Here is a 19,903-nt window from a genome sequence, read left to right as displayed (position 1 = left end):
TCTCTCTCTTTGGCTCTGAAGAGTCACATATGTTGAGGCTTTCCTTGTTCTTTTGCTTAAAAGCACTGAGATCCTTAACAGAAAACATAACACCTCTTTGAAATTTTTCACTTCCTAGTGCTTCCAGGTTTACTAGGAGCAGCTGTGAACTCGAACTGCCGACCTTGAAGTTCAAACGGCTCTGCAGTTTGGCACGTTAACCCACAGCGTCATACCGGGAGCGTAGTGGTTACGAATCGGGCTGCTCATTTCACGGTCAGCAGTTTGAAACTACCAGCTGTTCAGTGGGAGAAAGATGAGTCTTTCTGCTCCTGTAAAGATTTACAGCCTCCGAAACCCTGTACAGGGTCGCTATGGGTCGGAACCAACTCCACAGCACATAACAGCAACAAGTGCTTCCAAGGAAAATGAGTAGAGACTACTTCTATAATGCTGGGCACAGATGCACTTCAATTTTTATTCAACTTTAGTACTTCCATGAATATTAAAAGTACTAGAGAACAGGAGGTGGGTGGTTGGAGTGTTTAGCACTTTTGTCCTTCAGTCTAATGTCTCATTTATCATTCTATTTTATCACTTGGTCCTTGGATACTCATAACCTGTTCTGCAAATCTCATGAAATGATCATTTTCTCGCTTGTTGCGTGCCTGTCCCTCATGAACCTGGCTTTATAAATGCTGCAGGAAGCTGAAAATGACCCTTGGGAAATACCATTTAAGAGGAAAAAGTGAGTGTCAAGGTCCTTCAAGTCCCATGGTCACTTTTATTTGTTTTCACATTTGCATTACATTGACTCTGGGTTTCTATTTCTGAATTTGGTGGGACTGAGTCTTATTCCTTTCTTCTTTAAACAGCAAAACAACTAACTTATTTTTAAACAAAAACTTACAAATAAAACTTGTGTTGTTGAATTGATTTTGAATCATCATGACCCTCTATGACAGTGTAGAGCTGCCCCATAGGGTTTCCTAGTTGTAATCTTTATAGGAACTGATTACTAGGTCTTTTCTCCCGTAGAATCACTGGGTGAATTCCAACCACCAGCCTTTTAGTTAGCAGGTGAGTCCTTAACTTTCAGGGCTCTTAACTAAAACTTGTTGGTGTTGTTAAAGTGCCACTGAGTTGGTTCCAACTTCTAGTGACTCTGAATAGGGTTTCCAAGTAACAGCTGGTAGTTTTGAACCACTGACCTTGCAGTTAGTAAGCCAGTGCTTATCCTACAGTGCCACATATTTAATACATGCATATTTCAAAAAATCTTTATAATACAGAAAAGCAAAATTATAAAATCATTAATAATAAAGTCCAGCTACCTTTTCACCACCACCCCCCCATGGAGACAGCCATGGTTAACAGTGTGGAGTGTTTCCTTTCAGATTTGTCCTTTCCAAGTTTCTAAGTTTGGTACAAACAGGATAGTTTTATAACATGGTTTCATATACTGTTTTTATCCAAATTACTTGTTATTTTGCTTTCCTTGAACATTTTCTTTGGAATAAGACATACACAAAGAAAAATGCTTACATTAAAAGTATATAACTTTAAAGATTAATCTTTATAAACTAAGCATTTTAATCTGACCAGCATCCAGATCAAGATAAAGAACATCTCCACACCTCAAGAGCCCATGGTCTGCAGTTACTATCCTGCCCCAGGAACAACCACTGTCCTGACTTCTATCCACCTGGGTTAATTTGGCCTGTTTTAGAACTTTATATAAACGGAACCACATACTAGGTACTCTTTAGCAATTGCTATCAAGTTGATTCTCATGTCAACCCTATGTAGAACTGCTCCGCAAGGTTTTCAAGGCTTGGACCTTTCAGAAGCAGTGAGCCAAGTCTTTCTTATTGGGTAGCTATGAGTAGGTTTGAACTGCCAACCTTTCTGTTAATAGTTAAGCCCTTAACTATTTATGCCTACCAGGGCTCTGTATGTACTTCTGAGTGGCTTTTTGTTGTTGTTGAACACTTTATATGTGAGAATCTTCCGTGATTTTGTGTGTGCCTTTGTTAGTTTACTATCTCAGTTAGTTTACAAGCAACCTTTTAAAATTACATGGGGTGAGAGGTATATTCCAGCTCATAAAGCGGATTTCCCAAGGAGGTGATGTTATTCTGAATTAGTTCTCTGAAACAGTACATACTAAAAGCAGGATCCATAAAACATGGGGATTACAGAACACAAATAAGTGGACTCATAAGAATTTACTTTATTATGGCCATTCCTAAGATATGTTTATGACTAACAATGATTTGTTAATTTATGAGAAATGCCGTCTTCTTAGCTGTCATTTAGAACAGTGCTACTTCTCAAGTAGGCAGCATCACCGTCACAGAAAATCTTCTTAAAAAATGCCAATTCTCAAGCCTTATCCTTTACCTGGGAGCACAGCAGGTAGTTCTATACGATAAGCACTAGACTTTGAACCACAAGGCAGTTTGAACCTGCCAGCTGCTCTGTGAGAGAAATATGAGACTTTCTGCTCCTGAGAAGATTTAAAGCCTTGGAAACCCTATATATACAGGGTTGCCATGAGTGGGGACCCACTTGACAACACTTAACAATAACAGCAACATCCTAGACCTGCAGGATCAGAAGTTCTGGGTCTCAGGCCCTGAAATCTGGGTATGTATTTGGAAGCAGCGGTAAGCTGGGTACAGATTCCATTCTGCCATTTATAAAAGTATGTTAAGCCTTCGAGTTGGATCTGAGTCAGCAACCCTGTATAGAGTTTTCAAGGAGTAGGTGGTGAGTTTGAACTGTCAACCTTAATGGTTCAAACTGACCTTGAGATCAAGTGCTTATCCTTTGGATCCACACCAGGACTCCTGCAAGAGTATGTTGCTGTTAAGTATCATGGAGTTGGTATAAGGTTTCCGAGGAGTGGCTGGTGAGCTTCTGGTTCAAACTGACTTTGCAGTTCAGCTCATTAACCCACAGCACCACACCAGGATTCCACTAAGAGTATTTGTTGTTGTTGTTATGTGCCTTGGAGTCGGTTCCGACTCATAGCGACCCTGTACAGGGTTTCCGAGGCTGTAAATCTTTACGGGAGCAGAAAGCCTCATCTTTCTCCCGCGGAACAGCTGGTAGTTTCCAACTGCTGACCTTGCAGTTCACAGCCCGATTCATAACCACTAAGCTGCCAGAGCTCCTTTAACCCTGGGCAAATTGCTTAACTTCGTTGGCTGTTTCCTCATATAAAAAATGCACAGCGTTTTGTGAATTTCAAACATGTGGGAGACGCTATCACCAGAGTGCTCAGTAAAAGGTTCTTAACATGAGGTTGGGTGTCCTTGAGGGTTCATTCATATTTGGGCTTAGGAATTCTAGCAAACCATTGGTTGGATCAGGGGTAGACAAAATGGGACAAAATGAATCTGTCAGAGACTTTTTATCTGGGGTTTAGGAATTAAAATATGAGAATCCATTCTTTACTCATTCCTCAACACAAAGTATGCAAATGAGGAAGGTAGAAGACAGTCAACTTCTGCTACACATGCAGAGATGGAGGTTCAGCAAGAATGTCAGAATAGCAAAGAATGAAACTGAGGTGCACATGATGATGAGAAATGAGAGCCCATGTATGCAGCCCTGGAGCAACAAAGAGAAAGAGAGTAGGTATTCAATTTCTCAACCCAGTTTCTCCAATTGTTGTTTTGTTAGATGCTGTCAAGTCAGTTTGGACCCACAATAACACAACAGAATGAATTTGTATCGGTTCTGTGCTATCCTTACAATTGTTGATAGCTTGAGCTCTGGGATTATTTGCTCAGCAAACACACTGAAAAAGTATGACTATAATTGTTAAGTGCCATAGAGTTGGTTCTGACCCACAGCTACGTATAGGGTCTCCGAGGAGTGGCTGGTGACTTTAAACTGCTGACCTTGTGATTCAACCCAACCTTGTGGTTGAGCACTTACCCTACAGTGCCACACCAGGAGTCCCTATAATTACTACCCCTGAGTTTCATAAAATACATCTGCATACTTATACTATAACCACCTCTATATATCAATTTGTTTGAGGAATTATATGTTAGTTGTAACATCAAAGCAATCCTGACTCAGACAAAGAACACCTTCCACATTCCTCCAGCAAAAGGTTCATTGCTATCAACCTCTGATAAGGCAGCTAGCACAGCCTTACCCCGTACAGTGTTCCTGATACTTTTGTCTTCTTATATCAGCATCTATAAAACATAGCAGCTTTTGACCAGTTGCACTTATAATCACAGAACAGGGAGTATTTTTTCAAAGGTTCTTTTTAATGAATAATGGGAACTATGAACTCATTATTGCCTGTAATATACATGGACTCTAATGATACCAAAGTGGCAGAAAAGCATGATCATTAGGCTATCATTTGATGATTTTTTGTTTGTTTGTTTTTTTGGCTAGTACCAGAAGAAGCTCTGGTAGCGTAGTTGTTATGAATCGGGCTGCTAACCTCAGGGTCAGCAGTTTGAAACTACCAGCTGTTCCGTGGGAGAAAGATGAGTCTTTCTGCTCCTGTAAAGATTTACAGCCTTGGAAACCCTGTGCAGGGTCGCTATGAATCAGAATTGACTCCACGGCACATAACAACAACAACAACCAGAAAAAAGTAACAAATATTCACAATGACTCTATTTACTATGTTTGCTTCACCCCGGCCCTAACTTGACCAAACAAAGCACTTGGACTATGAGTTGGCCATGCTTAGCATAAGTTGATGTTTAGTTACCCTTACAGGAAGGGATGAAGTATATATACCACATTTTGAAGGGATAAGGGGGAAAATTCCCTCTCCCTAACCTACCACCTTATGGCCTCCATGACAGCAATGACTGAGACACTGTCCTTAGAGTTTAGAAGAGTACCTAGTTTGTCCATCATACACCTGGTAACAATCCAATGTAATTAATTTCCTCTCTCCTTTAGGGGATGTTGCTGTTGTAAAGTGCCACTGAGTCAGTTTCCAATCATAGCGGTCCTGTGTAGGGTTTCTAAGAAGTGGCTAGTGGGTTTGAACATGATCCTTTGGTTAGCAGTCCAGTGTTTATCCTACAGCAGCAACATTCTAGGACTCCTTTAGGTGATGGGGAAGGTTGAAATAAAATTAACAAAATATGACTATTGACCTCTATAGGCTAATAGAAAGGTACAATATCTGTAGAAAAAAATAAAGGAAAATGTACAATATTTACAGAATCTCAGATTATTTGCTCATCATGCAGATTGAATAATTACAGTAAAATGATACAACCCTGGCACACATCTTTCCTGATTTTGAACCATTCAGTATCCCCTTGTTCTGTTCCAACAACCACCTTTTGTCTACGTACAGGTTTCTCATGAGGACAATTGAATGTTCTGAAATACTATGTCTTCGTAATGTTAGCCACAATTTGTCACGATCCACACAGTTGAAGGCCTTTGCACAGTCAATAAATTTTACAAATAAACATCTTTCTGGTATTCTCAAATTTCAGCCAAGATCCATTTGATGTCAGCAATAAGATCTCTAGATACAATTCCTCATCTGAATCCAGTTTAAGTATCTGGCAGCCCCCTGTCTTTGTACTGCTGTAACCATTTTATATTTTCTTCCGGAAAATCTAACTTACATGTAATACTAATGATATCACATGATTTCCACATTCTATTGGGCTATCTTTCTTTGGAATGGGCACAAATATGGACCTTTTCTTATCAGTTGGCCAGGTAGTTTCCATGGATAAGTGAGCACCTCTAGCACTGCATCAGTTGTTTTAAAGCATTTCCATTTTTATTCCATCATTTTTGGAGTCTTGTTTTTTACCAATATCGTCAGTGCAACTTATACTTCGTCCTTCAGTACTGGTTCTGGATCATCTGTACCACTTGAAACTGTTGACCATTGACCAATTCTTTTTGCTACAGTAACTCTGTGTATTCCTTCCATCTTCTTTTGATGCTTCCTGATTTATTCAAAGTTTTACCTATGTTGCTGTTAGGAACCGACTTGGTTCCGACCCATAGAAAACTTTTGTATAACAGAACTAAATACCACCTGATCCCGCACCATCCTCACAAGCCCTGTAATGCTGGAGCCCACTGCTGCTTCCATTGTGCTAATCCATCTAGCAGGGGTCTACCTCTTTTTCCCTGATCCTCCACTTTACCAAGCATGATGTCCTTCTGCAGGGAATGGTCCTTACTGATAATACGTCTGAAGTATGACAGTTAAATCCTGGCAATCTTGGCTTCTAAGGAGCATTCTGTTTGTACTTCCAACAGATTTGTTTGGTCTTTGATATAATTTAATTCTCTAACATCATAACTCAAATGCATCAATTCTTCTACAGTTTTGTTTATTTGTTGTCCAATTTTCACATGCCTGTAAGGCTATGGGAAACACCATGGCTTGGGTCAAGTGCAGTTTAGTCCTCAAACTGACATCTTTGCTCTTCAACACTTTAAGGAGGTCTTGTGCAGCAGATCTGCCTAATGCAATACATTCTTTGATTTCTTAACTGCTGCTTCTATGAGTGTTGATGGTGGTTACAAGCAAAATGCAATCTTTGACAGCTTCAATCTCTTCTCCATTCATCAAGATGTCATTTATTTGTCCAGTGGTTAGGGGTTTTTCTTTTCTTTACATTGAGATCCAACCCATACTGAAGGCTGTGGGGTTTGATCTTCATCAGTAAGTATTTTAAGTCCTCTTAGCTTTCAGCAAACAAGGTTGTATCATCTGCATATCTCAGGTTGTTAATGAGTCTTCCTTCAATCCTGATGCCATGTTCTTCTTCAAATAATCTCAGATTGCTTGCTCAGCATACAGACTGAATAAGTATGGTGAAAGAATAAACACTGGAGCACACCTTTCCTGGTTTTAAGCCATTCAGCACCTCTTCGTTCATTACTAACAGCTGCCTCTTTGGTCTATATATAGGTTCCTTATGAGCACCATTAAGTATTCCAGAATACTCATTTACCACAATGTTGTCCAAAACTTGATCCACACAATCAAAAGCCTTTGCATAGTCCATAAGGCACAGGTAAACATCTTTCTGGTATTCCTTACTCTCAGGTAAGATCCTTTTGATGTCAGCAATGATATCCCTCATTCTACATCTTTTTCTTAATCTGGCTTGAACCTTTGGCATTTCCCTGTCAATGTACTGCTACTTCCATTTAAAAAATATTGTAACCAAATTTTACTTGCATGTGATATTAATGATATTGTCTGATGATTTCTGCATTCTGTTGGGTCATCTCTGTTTGGGTTGGGTACAAATAAGTATCTCTTCAAATCAGTTAGCCAGATAACTGTCTTCCAAATTTGTTGGCGTAGATGAGTGAGTGCCTCCAGTGCTGCATTAGTTTTCTGAAGATTTCTATTTGTATTCTATCAATTCCTGGAGCCATGTTCATTGCCAATGCCTTCAGTGCACATTGGATTTCTTACTTCAGTATCATTGGCTCTTGGTCATAGGTTACCTCTTGAAATGTTTGAACATTAATCATTTCTTGTTCTTACAGTGACTCTATTCTTCTGAAGATTTCTACATCATTCAATATTTTGCCCAGAGTATCCTTCAATATTGCAAGTTGAAGCTCAGAGGTTTTCCTCAGTTCTTTCAGCTTAAGAAATGCTGAGCACATTCTTCCATTCTGGCTTTCTAACTCTAGATAATTGTACATTTCATTATAATAATTGACTTTATCTACTAGAGTTCCCTTTCAAAATTTTCTGCCCAGCTCTTTTACCTCCTTATTTCTTCCCCTTGCTTTAGCACCTTTGCACTGGAAAGCAACTTTCAGAGTCTCTTCTGACATCCATTTTGGTCTTTGCTTTCTTTCTTGCCTTCTTAATGACCTTTTACTTTCTTACTGTATGATGTTCTTGATGTCATTCCACAATTCTGGTTTTCAGTCACAAGTGTCGATGCATCAAATTTGTTTTTCAGATATTCTCTAAACATGGGATATGTTTAAGGTCACATTTTGGCTCTCATAGACTTGTATGCATTTTCTTCAGCTTCAGCCAGAACTTGCACATGAACAATTAATGGTCTGTTCCACAGTCTGCCCCTGGACTTGTTTTGGCTTCCTATATGGAGCTTTCACACCACCTCTTTCTACAGATGTAGTCAATTTGATTTCTGTGTATTCAATCTGGTGAAGTCATGTGTATAATAATCTTATATGTTGTTTAAAAAACCAATTTGCAATGAATAAGTTGGGCTTGCAAACTTCTATCATGTGATCTCCAGCATCATTTCTATCACTAAAGCCATATCTTCCAACTACCGATCCTTCCTCTTCTTTTTCAACTTTTGAATTCTAATCACCAGTGATTATGAATATATCTTGACTGCATGTTTGATCACTTTCAGAATGAAGAAGCTGGTAGGATTCTTCAAATTCATCATCATTGGCTTTAGCAGTTGGTGAATAAATTTGAAAAATAGTGGCATTAACTGGTTTTCCTTGTAAGTGTATGGGTATTATCCTATCATAGACAGCATTACACTTCAAGATAGATCTTGAAATGTTCTTTTTGATGATAAATGGAATGTCATTCCTCTTTATAATCACCAGCATAATAAATCATGTGATTGTCAGATTCAAAATGGCCAATACCAGTCCATTTTAGTTCACTAAAGCTTAGGATATCAATCTTTATGCGGTCTGTTTTATTTCTGACAAGTTCCGTTTTTCCTAGATTCATAATTCATACATTCCATGTTCTAATGATTAGTGGATATTTGCAGGTGTTTATCTTCTTTTTGAGTTGTGCCTCATTGCCAAATGAGGGTCCTGAAAACTTTACTCCATTTCCGTTATCACAGTCAATTCTACTTTGAGGAGGCAGCTCTTCCCCAGTCATATTTTCAGTGACTTCCAACCCAAAGGCTGTATCTTCCATCGCTATTTTTGACAGTATTCTAGTGATATTCATCACTTTTCAATATTAAATATTCTGGTTTTTTTCTGACAGTGTTTCTCGGCTCTCCATAAGGTTTTGAGTAGCTGAATCTTCTGAAATACTCTGAGTCTCCTTTTTCCGAGTCTGTCTTTGTCTGGAAGCTCAGCTGAAACCTTCCCAGCATTCAATACTGGTGGCCTTCCAGCATCACAGCACCATGCAAGCCTCCACTATTCGACAAACAAACAACTGTTGCATTTACCCACAGAATCCTTCAATACCGCAACCCAATGTTTGAGATCTTTCTTCAGTTATTTTACCTTGAGAAATGCTGAGTATGTTCCATTCCCTTTAACATTTCTACACTGGAAAGCAAGTTTCAGCATTTCTTCCAACATCTATCTTGGCCTTTTCTTTCTTTCTTGTTCTAAAATGATATTTTGCTTTCTTCACGTATGATGTTTTTTATGTCCTCCCACAACTCTTCTGGTCTTCAGTCACTGGTGTCTAATGTATCCCATCTGTTTGTGGGATGGTTTCTAAATTTAGGAGGGATAAACTCTAGGTCATATTTTGGCCCTCATTGTCTTATTTTCATTTTCTTCAACACCAGCCTGAAATTGCATGTAAGCAATAATTGTCTGTTCCACAGTCAGCCCCTTTCCTTGCTTTGGCTGGTGATTTTGAGCTTCTCTATCTATCATCATGAAGTCCTGGTGTGGCACTGTAGGATAAGCACTTGACCACAAGTTCAGTTTGAACTGCAAAGTTGGCAGTTCAAACTCACCAGCGACTCCTCAGAAACCCTATACAGGGTTGCTATGAGTTGGAACCAACTCAACGGCACATAACAACAATAACATCATCTCTTCTCACAGATGTAATCAATTTGATTCCTTTGTATTCCATCTTGTGATGTTCCTGTATATAATCATTGTTTATTTTGTTGAGAAAAAGGTCTTTGCAATGAATAAGTCATTGGTCTTGCAAAATTCTATCAAGGGATTTCCAGCATCATTTCCATCAACAAAGCTATATTTTCCAACTACTGATTCTTCCCCTTTGTTTCCATTGTTCACATTTCAGTCACCACTAATTATCAATACATCTTATTTCATATCTTGTCAATTTCAGACTGAAGAAAATGGTAGAATTCTTCAGTTTCAGTCTCACTGGTTTAAGTGATTGGTGCATAAATTTCAATAATAGTCATATTAACTGGTCTTCCTTGTGGTTGTATAGATAGTATTTTATCACAGACAGCATTGTACTTTTAAGATTGATCTTGATATGTTCTTTTTGACAATGAAGTGATGTCACTCTTTTTCAATTTGCCATTCCTGACATAGTAGACCATCTGGTTGTCAGATTCAAAATCACCAATTCTGGTTCATTCTAGCTCATTAATACCTAGGATAACGATCTTTATGTGTTCTATTTCATTTTTGATGAGTTTCGATTTTCCTAGATTCATACTTCGTACATTCCACATTCTGATTATTAATGGATGTTTGTAGCTATTTCTTTTTATTTTGAGTTGTGTCTCAACAGCAGATGGCAGTCTCAAAAGCTTTGCTTCATCCATGTCATTAAAGTCAACTGTACTTTGAGAACGCAACTCTTCCCCAGCTGTATTTTGAGTACATTTTAACCTGAGGGACTCATCTTCTGGAATTATACAGACAATATTTTGCTGCTATTCATAATGTTTTCAATGACTAACCTTCAGAAGTAGTTCGCCTCTCTTTCTTTTTAATCTGTCATAGTCTAGAAACTTCCCTTAAACCGGTCTACCAAGGGCGATCCCACTGGTATTTAAAATGCAGATGGCATAACTTCTAGCAACACAGAAACATACAAGCCACCAGAGTAGGACAAACTGACAGACAGGTGGTGGATTAAATATGCTAATTTTCCATTAGTGTTTCCATAAAATGGGGAACTTGCCCTCAAGTGTCACTGTTGTTGTTGTTGTTGTTAAGTGCCCTTGAGACAATTGAGACTCATAATGACTCTGTATGGGGTTTTTGAGGAGCAGCTGGTGAGCTTGTACTGCCAACCTTGTGGTTCAAACTGACCTTGCTGTGCAGTGCATTAACCCATTGTACCACACCAGGACTCCAAGTGCCTTAGCTGAGATAAAAGACTTGCTATTGAATGTCAACATTTGCTACATTTTTTTCCTCTTGAGGAAGTGATAAAAATACAGGGTCAGAGATTGGTTGACTGTGTAACCTTCTGTGTCCATCAGTTTGCCCAAGTGACTTAGAGCTATTGGAGGAGAAGGGAAGGGGAAGGAGTACTCTGGACTGCTCAGGCATGCAAAGAAACCACATCTGCAGCAGAGGGGCTGAAGGTAGTGACCCTAATATCTCAATGATGATTTGCATTGTTTTTGAGAAAAGATCAAAAAAGTAATTAAAAATAGCATTACCAAAATAATTGGTTGGTCTCTATCTTGTTCATACACTGAAATTTTATTTAAAATAATCAAAGTAATGCTCATGCATGGAATGGAATTTAGTTTTATTAAGTTCTGACATTTATTCTTTTTTCTCACTCATTTGATCTACTATTTCATTAGAAATTATCTAGTTCAATATCCTCATCATGCAAATGAAAAATTGAGGTCAAGGAAGGCACTCTGTTTAAGGTAACTAGTGACAGTCAGGACCTGAATCCAGTCTTGCTTATTCCTAAGCCACTGTTTTCTCCCTATGTCACAGTATGACTTCACAGTGACCCTTGCTGGATCCAAGGCGTGGTAAGCACAGCTTTTAAAATCCTGAAGGTAGGATTTCCCAAGGAATTGAAATGCTCATTGAAGGCTCAGAGATAATACACTGGCACCTACTTCATCATGTCTGAGTCATCCTCGAAATGTAGGGTAAGCCACAGAACACCAATTGTCCTTACATATAACACAGAGACAGGGCCATGTCTTAGGAAGAGAAGCTGGAGGTGGCCTCAAGGTCATTGAATCGATACTAAAAATACTTTATGTCAATAAAGTGCCTATTTCTGAACTTTCTATAATGATAAGAGTTATGTTGAGTAAAATTAAATCTTAGTTCTTGGTAAAGAATTGTATTTATTTCAAACATGCAATATACACTTGTTTCATACATATTTTTGTTTGCTTCTCTGTTCTATCAGCATCTGTCAGGCATTTGCCCCTGTGTGACTCTGGCAGGATGTCATTCATGGGAAGCAGCCTCCATAGTTCAGGCAGAGGAGAGGACCCAAAATTTGACGTAACAGCAGTCAGACTCTTCCTCCAGAAATCTGAATCTTGAGCAGCCACATACACGAGATGGCTGATGTTTAATGCTCTAGTAACAGAAGCCAGGAGACATAATTTATGAGTGCCTGCATCAGGATCCATAGTAGATGCTTGCTCATGTTTTTCCCAATGCCTAGGTCTTCTGTTCTTCCTTCAGTTCCATAAGTTGCCTCGTATCCATCTTCTTATATATCTTTTTCCTAAATTACTACAGTCAATAGCTGCTGCTTGCAATCAAATAACTTTCATCTTATTCAGTTACTGAGTAGAGATGTGATCTTGAGAAAACCCTTCCTCTCTTTGGCCTCAATATTTTTATCTGAATAATGGGCATGATGAATTAGATGATGACTATACATAAACAGGACTTCTGGTGTGGTGCTGTAGGATAAGAATCGGCTCAATGACACTTAACAACAGCAACATACATGAACATATAAAGAATTGATTGAATGAGAAGGTGAAGAGATTAACGATAAAATAATTGCTATTTTACTCATTATACTAAGATTACAAACATAAATGAGATATAGACTAGTGTTCATACTCTTCCCACTACATTGTGGCAATCTAACCTTTATGCAACTGCTATGGGAGAGACAGTATTTCCAAGCTTTCTCTAACGAAATAAGTAGTTTTACTCAATCTTTGGGAAGAAATGGTGAAAACTCATAAATGGACTCTCAGAAGGATATGCCTTAAGTATGGACATTTGCTACAAGTAGCCCTTTGGTCCCTATTAACTTTCCTGGCAGCCCTGTTGGGAGGAAGGTCACACTAAGGAGTAGGGTGATTCTCTTCCCCTGGTGCATCTTCTGCCATGCACATCAATGCTTTGAGTCTTAACTGGTCAACGTCTGGCTCATCCAGGGGAACTGTTGGTGGTTTGGCACGGTCTCATACTTGGCATTGACAATGATGATAATTTGCAGATTTTGAATTCCTTACACAAAACTAGGTCCTGAGCTTGAATCTAGGAAATAAAGTCAGAAATTTCACCTTGTGGCCTGCTTTCAATTTGATATTTTTCCTTCCCTGCTGCATGTTCAAGAGTTAAGTGTCTGACTAAAGTCAGAAATTTCACCTTGTGGCCTGCTTTCAATTTGATATTTTTCCTTCCCTGCTGCATGTTCAAGAGTTAAGTGTCTGACTAACAGTAGTAAAATAAATGCAGCCACCTTTGAAAATGTGGCTTGCGGTCCACACCACCCTGTCCCACATATAGGCCTTCATGTCTTTTCAGCCTCAAGAGGAAGAATGTATACGGTTAAGATTCTTTTTCTGAATTAACAGAAAAACTTAAGATTTATTGGAGAATGTGGTTGCTCTGTAGGCTAAACACTGGACTGTGAACCACAAGGTTGGCAATTCAAGCCCCTGTAAAAAGATGATGCTTTCTACTCCTACAAAAATTTACAGCCTCTGAAACACCATTCAGGGTTCCTATGAGTTGGAACTGACTACATGGCACTAATCAACAACAAAAGATGCACTGAGCTCATAGAGTACTGGTGCAGTACTGTAGGATAAGCAATGGACTGCTAACTGCAAGGTCAGCAGTTCAAACCCACCAGTTGCTCCTCAGAAACTCTGTATCTATGTCACTATGAGTTGAAACCAATTTGATGACACTAACAACGTATTTTCCAAAGTTATATCCTTTAAGCCTCACAAGAAGCAAGTCTTATCTTAGCCATTGTACTGCTGTGACTCTTGGAGCCTTGGCAGCATAGTGGATTATGAGCTGGACTGCTAACCTCAAGGTCAGTAGTTCAAATCTACCAGTTACTCCATGGGAGAAAGATGAGGCTTTCTGCTTCTGTAAAGATTTACTGCCTCGGAAACCCTATACAGGGTCGCTGTGAGTCGAAACCATCTAAGTGGCACAGAACCACCACTATCATTGTGCCTCTGACCTCTCCCTTTGATAATGGGAAGAGTAAACCTTGTTTAAATAATCAAACACAGGGCTAATGATTGTTCTCTTTTACTCTTTTAGGCATCATTACATCGGATCTGTTACTAAAAATGTCTGGCTTCGTTCCTATCTAAGTACATACTAGACATGGTAGCTGGGATCATTGTGTGAAGGCCCCATGAAGGAAGCAACATACATTCATTCGAATCTCCCACCTCCTGAATCTTCAGACATTCAGCTCTCAGTCACCCAAAGTAAAGTACTGAATTCCAGGATGGTTTCACCCCAATACAAGGGGAAGATTTGAGCTTACTAGGTGTGGCCTGGAGTCCTGGTCTGGTGCTATAGGATAAGCGCTGGACTGATAATCTCAAGGTTGGTGATTCTAACCCACTAGTGACGCCTCAGAAATCCTATAAAGAGTTGTTTGAGCCAGAACCAACTTGATGGCACTTAACTACAATAACAGAGCACCTATTCTACTTAATATTGAACTATGAATAATCTAAAAAGAATAGCAAACAGTACACTCCTTGTGTTACCATGTGTTAAAAAATTGAGCAAACTGGTTTTAAGTACCCGATTCTCTGCTAGTCGATTGTACTAGTAGAAACTATCCAATTAGGGATCTAGGCTAGGACAAAATGAATATACAAATGTTGTTATGTGCCGTGGAGTCGGAACCGACTCATAGCGACCCTGTACAGGGTTTCCGAGGGTGTAAATCTTTACGAGAGTAGAAAGCCTCATCTTTCTCCCGCGGAGCAGATGGTAGTTTCGATCTGCTGACCTTGCGGTTTACAGCCCAATTCGTAACCACTACGCTACCAGAGCTCCTTTACAACTGGAGAAAGTTTCTGAGAGTTGTTGCTAAACTTGCTATTGGGGTTTTCTTGAAGCTTTCCTTCCTGTATTCAATTTTTATCTATTATATTTATAAAGCAGGACAATGCACGGGGTCAAAATGTCAATTTGAACCACTGGTAGGCAGTTCTAACTCACCAGCCATGCCTCACAAACCATCTACAGAGTCATTAGGAGTTGGAACTGACTCTATGGCACTTAGCAACAAAAATAACATAATTATTAAGCAGCCACTGTGCACCAGATGCTGTATAAAATTCTATACAAATACCACAATGTTTAATCAAAGAATAACAAGAAGTATATAATAGATGTCTCTATTTTTCTAATGATACTGGAGTATAGAAATTGGCCTAATAAATGGTACAGTTAAGACTTCAAATCATTTTATTCCTAAATACTGCATTAGATGACTTCCTCTCTGCTAAGAAAGGATTCATTGCTGATTTCATAAATCATTCCAACTATGGGTTCAGCATCATATACTTCACAAATATTCAGGTAAGTTCCACTCTCTTACTCCTACTTATCAGGCAGGAGAGGAAATGTATAAAAATATCCAGCCACATTTGTCAAACATGATCTGTTTTCCATGAGTGCAGTAGAGACTCAGTAGATTTCCACTGATATCAGCTGAGGAAATCATCAATTTTGCTGCAAACTCACCTTGTACTTAGCGTCATTCATTTGTCCTTGTAGATGATTTAATAGTCTTTCTGGATATCTAAGTGTTCATACTATAAAAGGCCAGCATTGACAGATGTGAAAAAGCACTAGGAATTCTAGATTTTCTGAAAGGAAGTGGAATCTCTTTATACCTGGGTGGTTTAATTAATAGGGCATGAGTATTACAGACATAAATTGGACCAAGGGTCATGAACTCTTGAATAAGCAAGAGGCAGTGACTTCCTAAAACACTGAGATCTCAGTCAAGGTTCTATCCTTTGGTTCTCTGTGGTGTTACTGTTGCTGATAAGTGCTGCTAAGTCTGTTCCATCTCATAACGAACCTGTATAGAGCTTCCAAGGAGCAGCTGATGAGTTTGAATCACCGACCTTGCAATTCAATTGACCTTGAGGTCCAGCACTTATTCTACAGTGCTACCCCAGGATTCCTCTGTGATACAAAAGTACTTTTTTCTTCTTTCTTTTGCACGCATCAAGGCATCTGCAGATTTCAAATAGCTAGACCTCAAGCAAAGATACCCAACAGGGACACTGTCTCCATTTATGACCTAACTGCTTGCTATTTGGTTAATTACCTCCTTTCCACAGAACGTAGCTCAGATTTTCCTCCTATATATTTGCTAAAACCCAATGCAACTATCATCAGTCATATAAGTAAGATATTTATTTACTCAAATGATATAGTGCTTACTATAGAAAACAACAAAAGCAGTAAAATAAAAAATAAAGGTATAATGTTTCAATAGTGCTGAGTTCCATCTTGGGATCACCTCAGTAACAGTTGGTGTCCTACCTTATATCATCTTCTTTTGCCACTGGCTGCTGTGTTGGTAATTGAGTCTATTCTTTAACTATTAAAAAGAAGCCCAAAGGGAGTTATGACACAGTATCCAATTATACAAATTTATAGCCCCATCTTGTCTTCAACAGTTTATTCAGATTTCCAGTGTCCTCAGAATTAAATAGCTATCATTCAAAATGACCCTGAAGGAACTTCTTCTTTTGAGTAAGATGTAGAGAGGGCTATTAGCCTATCAATATCAAGTTGAATAGGCTACAGAGAGTAGAGGGTGCAAGGAAACTTAAACTAAATTCCAGATAATGATAAGATATTCCTAACAGAGAAGAGAATAAACAGTTATTTCATCCCTGGTGGAAAAACAGGAGGGAAAGGAACCTGTTAAAACATGGCAGTGCATAAACCAGCCAAACTTTTAATGACTGCATATGGGCTGGCTTGAGATTTGAGAATCCTATAGAGTTTCAACCATTGAAAAATGTTGCATCCATTCACCAGCTCTTTCCCACAGGCTTTCACTGAATGTTTGAGGGTGGTACGCAGAAGACTGGGAGCAACATACAAGACCTGAGAAAAATTCCTCCAAGGATCCCAGACTTTCACTGAATTATCATTCAATGACTCACCAAATACTAATGGAGGAGATGGAGGGGTAAAGATAAATTCTGTAAGGTACAGAGTTCTGAAGAGCAAAGCAAAGTCTCCTCAGAGATCCAAAATGCTAGAAGAGGCTTATAGTAGAAACACATCCCTTACGTTTTACTAGTGGTAATAGCCTAAGAACTTTTGAAGAGCTTCTCTCTTCAATGGTTTCTCATGAACCAAATCTAACTAAGGCGGCACCAAAGCTAAATGTAGACTAAAACTATATGGACTCAGTCCACAACATTATTATCTGTACAGAATAAGAAACATGTAGCTTTCTGGAAGGAAATGATGCCAAATTAATATAATTATGTCTCTGCAAGTCTTTTACACATAGTATGGAGGATACAGTAGCAAATTTAAGATGCTGGAAGAAAGTAAGACAATGTGGCCTCTGCTCAAGAAAAGAAATAATCAATAAAGAGAGATTTAGAAATGGCATAGATATTGATAGTTTAGAACAAAGATTTTTAAATGATGATAATATTGTTGTTGTTGTATGCCATGGAGTCAGTTCTGACTCATAGTGACCCTGTATAGGGTTTCCGAGGCTGTAAATCTTTACAGGATCAGAAAGCCTCATCTTTCTCCCGTGGAACAGCTGGTAATTTCGAACTGCTGACCCTGAGGTTAGCAGTCCGATTTGTAAGCAGGTTAAAATCTAGAAGAAATTGTGGACATTTATGAAGAATTTTGGCAGAGAAATAAAATCTATTTAAAAAGAACTAGCTAAAAAGGAGCTCTGGTAGCATAGTGGTTATGAGTCAGGCTGCTAACCTCAAGGTCAGCAGTTTGAAACTACCAGCTGTTCTGCGGGAGAAAGATGAGGTGTTCTGCTCCCGTAAAGATTTACAGCCTCAGAAACCCTGTGCAGGGTCACTATGAGCAGGAACTGACTCCACAGTACTTAACAACAACAACAACAACAAAAGGCTAAAAGTAAAGATATGTACTAGAACTGGAAAATTCATTTGATGGAGTTAATAGCATAAAAAGATACCAATGAACCTGAAGAAATGTCAATAGAATTAAGTGAACTGAAACCCAAAGAGAAAAGAATGTAAAACTCACAGTATCTGTGATCTGTAAATCAATGCCAAATTGTCTACCATATATGTAATTAAAGATTTATAAAATGCAGAGAGAAATAGGGCAGAATACATATTTTTTAAATGATGAAAAACATCAACCCACAGAACTATTAATATGACAAGTCAAAAAGGAAACCCGTGATTGAATTGTGTTCCCTATAAAGGTATGTTGAATTACTAACCCTTGTGTCTGATAAAGTACTTTGTTTAGGGAAACAGGTGTTTTCTTTGCAGATGTTATCAGTTAGGTTATCAAAGTCACTTCTCAGACTTTTGACTACAATCAAGTACAGTTACCTCAATGAGGTCATACTGGTATAGAGGTCTGACCTTCAAAGGGGTGTCTTATAAAAGGGGAGAAAAGATGCAAAAAGAGTTACCTACAAAGAGAAGTCACCATGTGAAAACACATCTACAAGCAAAGGAACACAAAGAACTGGCAACTGCCACCAGAAACTGGAAGAGAAGGACAGAAATGTCCTTCTCACAAAATTCCTAGAAGAAATTAACATGACTGAAACCTTGATTTAGAATGCAACCCCCCCCCCAAACTTTAATACAATGAATTGCTGTTCTTTAGCGTCACCTACTTAATTGCATTTTGTTATGGAAACCCTAGGAATCTTCTAGAGCAGCCAAAGAGAAAAAAATAAATATTACATATGAGGGAACAGTGGCATGAGCTATAGCTATTAGAATCCCTAGTAGAAACAATGGAGGCAGGGAGTCATTGAAATACTCTCTCTAAAGGACTGAGGGATAAAAACAGTCACAGTAGTAGATTGTTCAATAAAAATAGCCTTCAAAAATGAAGACAAAGTAGACATTTTCAGACATAAAAGCTGAGACAATTCATTTTCAGCAGACTTGTATAAAAATGCTAAAATAAATTCTTCAGAGTGAAGGGAAATGATACCAGATAGAAATTCTATATCTTCCGGAAGGGATGAAAGACACCAGAAAGATAAATAGGAGAATGTGGGACACCAGAAAGCATAAACATATAGTAGAATGTAAACATCATTTTACAATAGATCAGTTGCCTTAATTAAGATTCTATACCTTGTATCTAAAAATTCAAAACCCAAACCAGAAGCCTGATATAGTGCAGATGATTAACAATTCAGGAAATTTTTCTCTGGATCTAAATTGTTTTCTATTGATAATGCTCTGAAACGCTCCGTATATCTATTTGATCCCCTAGAAATGAACAAATTACGAGAGAAATAAAAATAAAAGACGTCCTGAAGATGTTTATTTACTTCAAACCAAACCCACTGCCACTGAGTTAATTCCAGCTAATTGTGACCCTGTAGGACAGAGGAGAACTGCCCTGTTTTGTTTTCAAGACTCATCTGTGTGGAAACAGACAGCTACATCTTTCTCCAGTGCAGTGGCTGGTTGCTTCAGACTGCTGACCTTCTGGTGAGCATTTAAGCATTTTAACCACAATAGAGCTTCTTCTTTTGACCTAATTAGGAGAACAATACTAGATGGAGTAAAGGAAATACAGTGGTTTGTTTAGACATTATCAGTGTTATTTCTACTGTCTATGACTAACAACTCCAAAGCATATGAATTTTTAAAAATGTTTTATAGTGAATTATGTGACAGTTTACACGGGAGAACATTAGCTTTACATTCATCCTATCATATATCATTTCATTGCCATGATTACAGTCTCCTCCATGCATCATCAACCAACCAAAGGGTAT

Source organism: Chrysochloris asiatica, unplaced genomic scaffold, assembly GCF_000296735.1.
Source record: "Chrysochloris asiatica unplaced genomic scaffold, ChrAsi1.0 scaffold00046, whole genome shotgun sequence".
NCBI lineage: Eukaryota > Metazoa > Chordata > Mammalia > Afrosoricida > Chrysochloridae > Chrysochloris > Chrysochloris asiatica.
Note: the sequence above shows the minus strand (reverse complement) of the source record.